The sequence below is a fragment of the Penaeus vannamei genome, chromosome 9 (genome assembly GCF_042767895.1).
Source record: "Penaeus vannamei isolate JL-2024 chromosome 9, ASM4276789v1, whole genome shotgun sequence".
NCBI lineage: Eukaryota > Metazoa > Arthropoda > Malacostraca > Decapoda > Penaeidae > Penaeus > Penaeus vannamei.
The window spans coordinates 47,340,522-47,348,928 of NC_091557.1; positions in this window are offsets into that span (position 1 = coordinate 47,340,522).

Genomic DNA, 8,407 nt, shown 5'->3' on the forward strand with positions numbered 1-8,407 from the left:
TCGCTAGATTACGCAGGTTGTCGCTTGTTCTCGCTTAATCTCGCTTCTTCTCGCTTGATCTCGCTTATTCTCACAGGTATTCCCTTGATCTCACTTGTTCTCGCAGGTTCTCGGTTGATCTCGCTTGTTCTCGCAGGTTCTCGCTTGATCTAGCAAGTTCTCGCTTGATCTCGCTTGTTCTCGCAAGTTCTCGCTTGATCTAGCAAGTTCTCGCTTGATCTCGCTTGTTCTCGCAGGTTCTCGCTTGATCTAGCAAGTTCTCGCTTGATCTCGCTTGTTCTCGCAAGTTCTCGCTTGATCTCGCTTTTTCTCGCAGTCTGGATCGACATCGCTCGTTCTCGTTGATTTCGTTGATTCTCCCTCTTCCCTTCCTTTATCCCCCTCTCTCCTTTTCCTTCATACTTCTGTTCTATTACAGATGTATTCATTACCCTTTTTATTTACTTCTTCTTATCTTATTTATTTTATTTTATTTTATTTATTTCTTTTTATTTTATTTTTATTCATAAATTCCACGCCCATTACGATATGTTGACGCACCAAGACGGAGATGCCGCATAAATTCAGCGTGGGCGGACTGCATAGCCTCCATGGTGTATGCAGGTTTGTGGGTGGAAATCCCGCTTTCCGACCTTGCGCCGCTGCTCGAGAACAAAGCGAGGTCTTCTTGTCCTTGGGTTGGGAGGTGGAGGGGGTGGGGGTGGGGGGTGGGTGGGGGGATGTTTTTGTCCTTGGGTTGGGGGGGTGGAGGGTGAGGGGGTGGGGTAGGTGGGGTCTTCTTGTCCTTGGGTTGGGGGGTGGAGGGGTAGGGGGGGGTAGGGGGGTCTTCTTGTCCTTGGGTGTGTGGGTGGAGGGGTGGGGGGGGTGGGGTAGGGGGGTCTTCTTGTCCTTGGGTTGGGGGGTGGAGGGGTAGGGGGGGGTAGGGGGGTCTTCTTGTCCTTGGGGTGTGTGGGTGGAGGGGTAGGGTAGGGGGGGATGTTCTTGTCCTTGGGTTGGGGGGTGGAGGGGGTGGGTGGAGGGGTTGGGGGGGATCTTCTTGTCCTTGGGTGTGTGGGTGGAGGGATAGGGGTGGGGTAGGGGGTTCTTGTCCTTGGGTTGGGGGGTGGAGGGGTGGGGAGGGGTAGGGGGTCTTCTTGTCCTTGGGTGTGTGGGTGGAGGGATAGGGGTGGGGTAGGGGGGTTCTTGTCCTTGGGTTGGGGGGTGGAGGGGTAGGGGGGGGTATGTTCTTGTCCTTGGGTGGGTAGGGGTGGAGGGGTAGGGGGTCTTCTTGTCCTTGGGTTGGGGGGTGGAGGGGTAGGGGGGTGGGGATGTTCTTGTCCTTGGGGGGGTAGGGGGGGTTCTGTCCTTGGGGTGGGGGTGGGGGGTGGGGTAGGTATTTCACGTTTTCTTTAGCTATTGTTTTTTTTTTAGTTTTTGTTCTTTTTTATTTCTTTATTCTCGGTTTTTATTGCTTTAAACCTTTTTGGATATTTTTTTTGGACGTTTTTATCTTTGAAATCCCTTTTTCTTATCAGTATTATAATTACTATTGTGATTATATGTATCATTATCATTATTATTATTATTATTATTATTATCTATATCATTACTGTTATTATCATTATTATTATTGTCATTACCATTGTTATGATTATTATTATTATTGTTAATACTATCATTATGATTATTATCATCATCATTGATATCACTAATATCATTATTATCACCACTGCTATCATTATCATGAAATCACCATTATTTCTATAATAACCGTCGCCATCGTTATCACTGTCTATTTTTATCACCATTATCATCATTATCCTTATCCTCAGTTCGTTCCTCCGTATTCCTATGACTTGGGATTTAACAAGTTTATGGCTTAATTAAAGATAATGGGAGGAGGCCTCTTCCATTTCTCGGCCGGGATTTCCAAAAGGCTAAAAATATTGCGAGCCGAAAAAGTCTACGGCCAAAGCACGCCAACTTTCACTTACTCTGGGATCAGCCCGTGAAACCTAAGGGGAAATAATTATGATAATGATAATTTTCATTATTACTATTATTATTATTGTTATTATTATCATAATAATTATGATTATTACTATTATTATTATTGTTATTATTATCATGATAATTATCATTATTACTATTATTATTGTTGCTATTATCATTATCATTGCCATTATCATTGTTATCTATATTGGCCTTATTTTCATAATAATTATTATTGTTTTTATCATTACTGTCATTATTATGATTATTATCATTATTACATTTTTGACTAATTACCTACATCTGTTTACGTCTATATCTATCTATCTATCTATCTATGCAGATCTCTATATATCTATCTCTAACTATCCATCTATCTGTCTGTATGTTACTCTCTTTTCATTTCACTCTCTCTCTCTCTCTCTTTCCTTCCATTCTTCCCCGTCTGTGAGTTTATTCGATTGACTTCTCTTTCTCTCCCCCTCCCCCGTCTGCCCCCTTCCCTCCCTTTTTCCTCATCCCCACCCCTCCCCCTTTGCCTTTCCTTCCTTCCCTCTCCCCCTTTCCCTTCCCCCCTCATCTCCCTCTCCCCTGCCCTCTCTCCCTCATCCCCACCCCCTCCAACATTCCCCTTTCCTTCCCCTCCTTCGCTCTGCCCCCTCCATCTCCCTCCCCCCTCCCCCCTCCCCCTCCCCTTCTCCCGTTCAAGTGTCTCATCATCCCCGCCCCTCCTTCCCCTTTCCCCCCCCTACCCCCTCCATCACCCTCCCCCTCTCCCCCACCCTCCCCCTACCCCCCTCCCTCGCTCAAGTATCTCATCATCCCCGCCCCTCCTTCCCCTTTCCCCCTCTCCCCCACCCCTCCATCACTCCCTCCCCTTTACCCCCTCCCGCTCGGAGTGTCTCATCACCCCCGTCGCTCCTTCCCCTTTCTCCCCTCCCCCTCTCCCCCACCCCTCCCCCTCCCCCCTCCCCGCTCGAGTATCTCATCACCCCCGCTGCCCCTCCTTCCCCTTTCCCCCCCTCCCCCTCTCCCCCATCCCTCCCCCTACCCCCCTTCCCGCTCCCGTGTCTCATCACCCTCCGTCGCTCCGGCCCCCAAGGTCGTCCCTCGCCTTGGAAGTCGTTCATTTCGCCTTGGGGGAGCGAGCGCCGGGCGGCCGCGGCTCCTCTGTCTCGGGCATTCATTCCCGGCCGAAGGAGAAGCCGCTTGGCCGGTTCCTTTGTGTGGCGGAGAAGGCTTCGCTCTCTTCACCGTCGCCGCCCGGCTCTCGACTTCTGCCTCGGAAGGGGAGGGGGGCTCGCTCTCGGGGGTCGGGAGGTGGGGGGAATTCGGGTGGGGGTTGGGGGGGGCGGTGGGTGGGGAGGGGGAGAGGGTTTGGGGGGCGGGTTGGGGTGGTGGGGGGGATTTCGGGAGGGGCGGGGTGGGAAGGGGGAGGGTATATAGGAGGGGCGGTGTAGGGGGAGGGGGAGGGAGTTTGGGAGGGGCGGGGTGGGGGAAGGGGCGGGGTGGGGAGAGGGAGGGGGTGTTAGAGTATTTGGGAATCCGATTCTTCTTTTTCTTCACCCTGTTCTCAATTTTGTTCTTGTCCTCTTTTCATGTTGCTCTTTGGTTTATTTTCTTCTTGTTATCCCTCCTCCTCTTCTTCAAAGCAACGCACCCACTATCTACGTAGATCTCTATCTATCTATCTGTATCTATCTACACCTATATCTATCCATTTATCTATCTGTGTATTACTCTCTTTTCACTGACTATAACACTGAATTACACTAAACTATGCTAATGGCTTGTTTACTCTCCTCTTATTCCTCATATTTGGTGAAAATAATGTTTATCGTAATATGAATGATGACAAATTATTATGACTTTGGGTGAATGATACTTATTTAGGTTATTTAAGATCACAGAGTTCACTGCATAAGTCATTATAATTTTTCCTGTGATTACCATCATGGTTGTTATTATTATCATTATTATCATCGTTATCATTATTATTATTATTATTATTAATATTATCATCGTTATCATTATTATTATTATTATTATTAATATTATCATCGTTATCATTGTTATTATTATTATTATTATTATTATTATTATTATTATTATTATTATTATCATCGTTATATTTGTTATTATCATTATTATTATTGTTATTATTATTTTCATTGTCATTATCAGCAATAGTAGTAGCAGAAGTAGTTTTAAGTAGCGGTAATAGCAGTCTTAGTAGCGGCAGCAGTGATAATAGTGCTATAAGATATATTAATAGCAATAGTACAGTCCTATTAGTGGCAGTAGCATAGTGTCAGTAGTACTACTTTTCGTGAAGGCTTCCGAGATTTAGAAAAAAAAATCCTACTTTTCGTGAAAAAAAGAAAAGAAAAGAAAAGAAAAAAAAAGTGAAGGTCGCTTGTTTCGACGAAGATGCATCCGGGCCTTCAGAGAGAGTGACGTCACACTTGGTCTTCAGGGCGACAGCTGATAATAAAGCGACTGATGAGAAATGGTCATCGTTGGCGAGTAACTACTAATTTTTTTTTCGTTTTTTTTCCTCTTTCTCTCTCTCTCTCTATCTCACTCTCTCTCTCTCTTTCTCTTTCTCTTTCTCTTTCTCTTTCTCTTTCTCTTTCTCTCTCTCTCTCTCTCTCTCTCTCTCTCTCTCTCTCTCTCTCTCTCTCTCTCTCTGTCTCTCTCTCTCTCTCTCTCTCTCCTCTCTCTCTTTCTCTCTTTCCCTCTCCTTTCCTCCCTCCCCCCCCCTCTCTCTCTATCTCTATCACTTACTCACTCATTTTCTCTCTCTTTCGCATTTACTCACTCATTCTCTCTCTTTATCACTCTCTCTCAGTCTCTCTCACTCACTTTCTCTCTCTCTCGCTCTCTCTCCTTCCCACCTTCCCTCTCTTTTTCCTTCGCCCCTCCCATTTTCCTTTCTCTTCCTCCTTTCCCCAACCCCCGCTTCCCTCTTGTTTCCCCGCCCCTACCTCCCCCCCCACCCCCTCCCTTACACACACATACAGACACACACACACTCATTGCAAGAACGGTGTTATTGACTTCGGGCTCGTCCTTGAGAGTCGAGTGTCGGCGTCACATGTCGAGTCGCTCGGAGGCGTCGACGTGGGAGGTGGACAAGGGGGAGGGGGGAGGGGGGAGTGATGGATGGGTGAGGGGGTGAGGGGGAGGGGAATGGGTGGGCTAGGAGGGGAAGGGGGGTATACTGGAGGAGGGGAGGGAAGCAGTCTGTCCTTGAAGAGGCGAGAAGAGAGGAGCCGAAGGTCGCGAGGTGGAGAAGGGGAAGGAGGGAAGAAGGGAGGAGGAGAAGGGGAGGGGAAAAGAGGGGAGAGGATTCCGTTTTACGTTCATTAACTTCTCGAGCAGCGCGATCTGACCCTCATCTGACATTTAGACAGTATTTGAATCCTCAGCATTCCCTTCACTCGCCCCTCCTCTCGCTCCTAATTCCTTCTCACTCTCCTTCCTCCTTCCTCACTCGTCCTTTACTCACTCCTCACTCGCCCTTCTCTCGCTCCTTACTCTCTTCTCACTCGCTCCTTACGCTCTCCTCACTAGTTCCTCAGTCGCCCTTCTCTCTCTCCTCACTCGTTTCTTACACTCTCCTCACTCTATCCTCACTCGCCCCTCTCTCTCTCCTCACTCGCTTCTTATACTCTCCTCACTCTGTCCTCACTAGTCCCTCTCTCTCTCTCCTCACTCGCTTCTTATACTCTCCTCACTCTGTCCTCACTCGCCCCTCTCTCTCTCGCTTCACTCGCCTCTTACACTCTCCTCACTAGTCCCTCTCTCTCTCCTCACTCGCTTCTTACACTCTCCTCACTCTATCCGCACTCGTTCTTCTCTCTCTCGCTTCACTCGTCCCTCCCTCGGATACCGTGAGTTCGTCGGAAAGTTTTCCTTTGAGATCTGACTCAGACCTCCGGACCTTCAGCTCAGATCGCCTGGACCTCGAACGCTTCTTGGCGGACGAGAAATATGGATACATTTAAGAATACGAGAAATATGGATACATTTAAGAATACGAGAAATATGGATACATTTAAGAATACCTTTACTTGCGAGAATGGACAGCGCGTGTGTACTACGTCAGCGCTATATACTGTCGCATACCTTCATCCATCCACGAACACATTCACATACATACACGCACACACACACATACACATACCCACTCACACATACACAATCACAGACGCATACACCCACCCACTCACACACGCATATACACAATCACACACGCGTATACACAATCACACACGCATATACACACTCCAACCTACACACACATACACCCACCCACTTACACAATCACACCCGCACATACACACACCTCTCTACACACACTATCACACACGTATACACCAACCCACCCACCCACATAATTTCACACGCACTCATACACGCACACACAATCACACACGCATACACTAACCCACCCACCCACACAATCACACACATACATTCACACCCACCCACACACACACAATCACATATAGATACGCAGTTACATTTTGTTTCGTGGGAAAGGAGCGGGACGCGCAGAGGTAGTGGGTCAAAGGTCGCCGAGGTCAGGCAAATAGTATGGAGTTTGACCTCTCACTTAAGGAAGGCTCCTCGTCAACAATTCTCAGCTGATTGTTTAACGTCTTCGAGGCTTTGGTTGTATTTCAGTTGTAGTAAATGGTCGGGTTTTTTGGGTGGTTTTTGGGTTTAGTTTGTCGTGTGATTATGTACGTGGATCTTCTGTTAAATGTCTTCTATTTTTTTCTTGTTCAACAATGCACACACACACACACACAACCACACACACAAACACAGATACACACACACAAGCACACACACGACCCCTACACCCATACCCACACACATACAGAGACATACACGACACACATACAAACATACACATACACTCACACAAACATACACACTCACACACACAGACGCACTTAGCTACAAACATACATTCACATAAATACACACACGCATACAAAGACAAGCGCACATACATTCACACACACACAAACAAACAAACACACACACATTCATACACACACAAACACACACACACACACACACACACACACACACACACACACACACACTCACACATTCACACACACACACACAAACAAACACACAAACCTACATTCACACACATTCACACACCCACACACACATTCACACACACAAATAAACACATAAACCTACATTCACACACACACACACAGACCTACACACACACACACACACACACACACGCACACAGACATACACACATACACACACGCACACACACACATACACATTCACACACACACACACATAAGCCTACATTCACACACACGCACACAGACACACACACACATAAGCCTACATTCACACACACGCACACAGACACACACACACACACACACGCACACACACACACACACACACACACACACACACACACACACACACACACACACACACACACACACACACACACACACACACACACACACACACACACACACACAAACAAACACACACACATTCAAACACACAAACAAACCCACAAACCTACATTCACACACACACAAACAAACCCACAAACCCACAAACCTACGTTCACACACACGCACACAGACACACACGCACACACATACACAGATACAAACACACACACAAACAAACACACACACATTCAAACACACAAACAAACCCACAAACCTACATTCACACACACACAAACAAACCCACAAACCCACAAACCTACGTTCACACACACGCACACACACATTCACACACACACGCACACACACGCACACGTCCCCCAACCCGGAAGGATGGCTCGAACCCTGAATGGGATTGCCTCAACGTAGTAACAGATCACACAGCATTTTGTCCCTTCCTCTTCGGCTCTCGTCTCTCTCTCTGCTTTTCCTTCTGTTCCTCTCTTCGTTCCCTTCTTCTTCTTCTCTTGATCTTTTTCTCCTTCTCGTCTTTTTTTCTTCTTTTTTGTTAGAATCGTTTTTTTTTCTTGGTTTCGTCTCCTTTTTTTAAATTAATTTTCTCGGCTTTTATTCTTTATTTTGTTTTTATATTACGTTCTTTTTTCTCTCTTTCTTTTTCTTTCTATATTCTTCGTTTTTTGTTGCGGGTTTTTGTATTCATTTCTTTGACTGTGTTTCTTTTTACCTATCTTCTTTATCTCCTTTCTGCGTGTCTTCTAATTTCTCTTTTTCTCCTTGCATAAATCTGATCATTTCCTTTTCTTCTCCCTCTTCGTAATTCCTCCCTTCCTTTCCCCCTATCCATCTCCTCCCATTTTCATTCATTTTTTTTTCTTTCCTGACACCCCCCCCACAAAAAAAAGTAAAAAAAAGAAATGTACTTCTCACCCTAAATTCTTCATTAAGGAGTCAATTTCGAA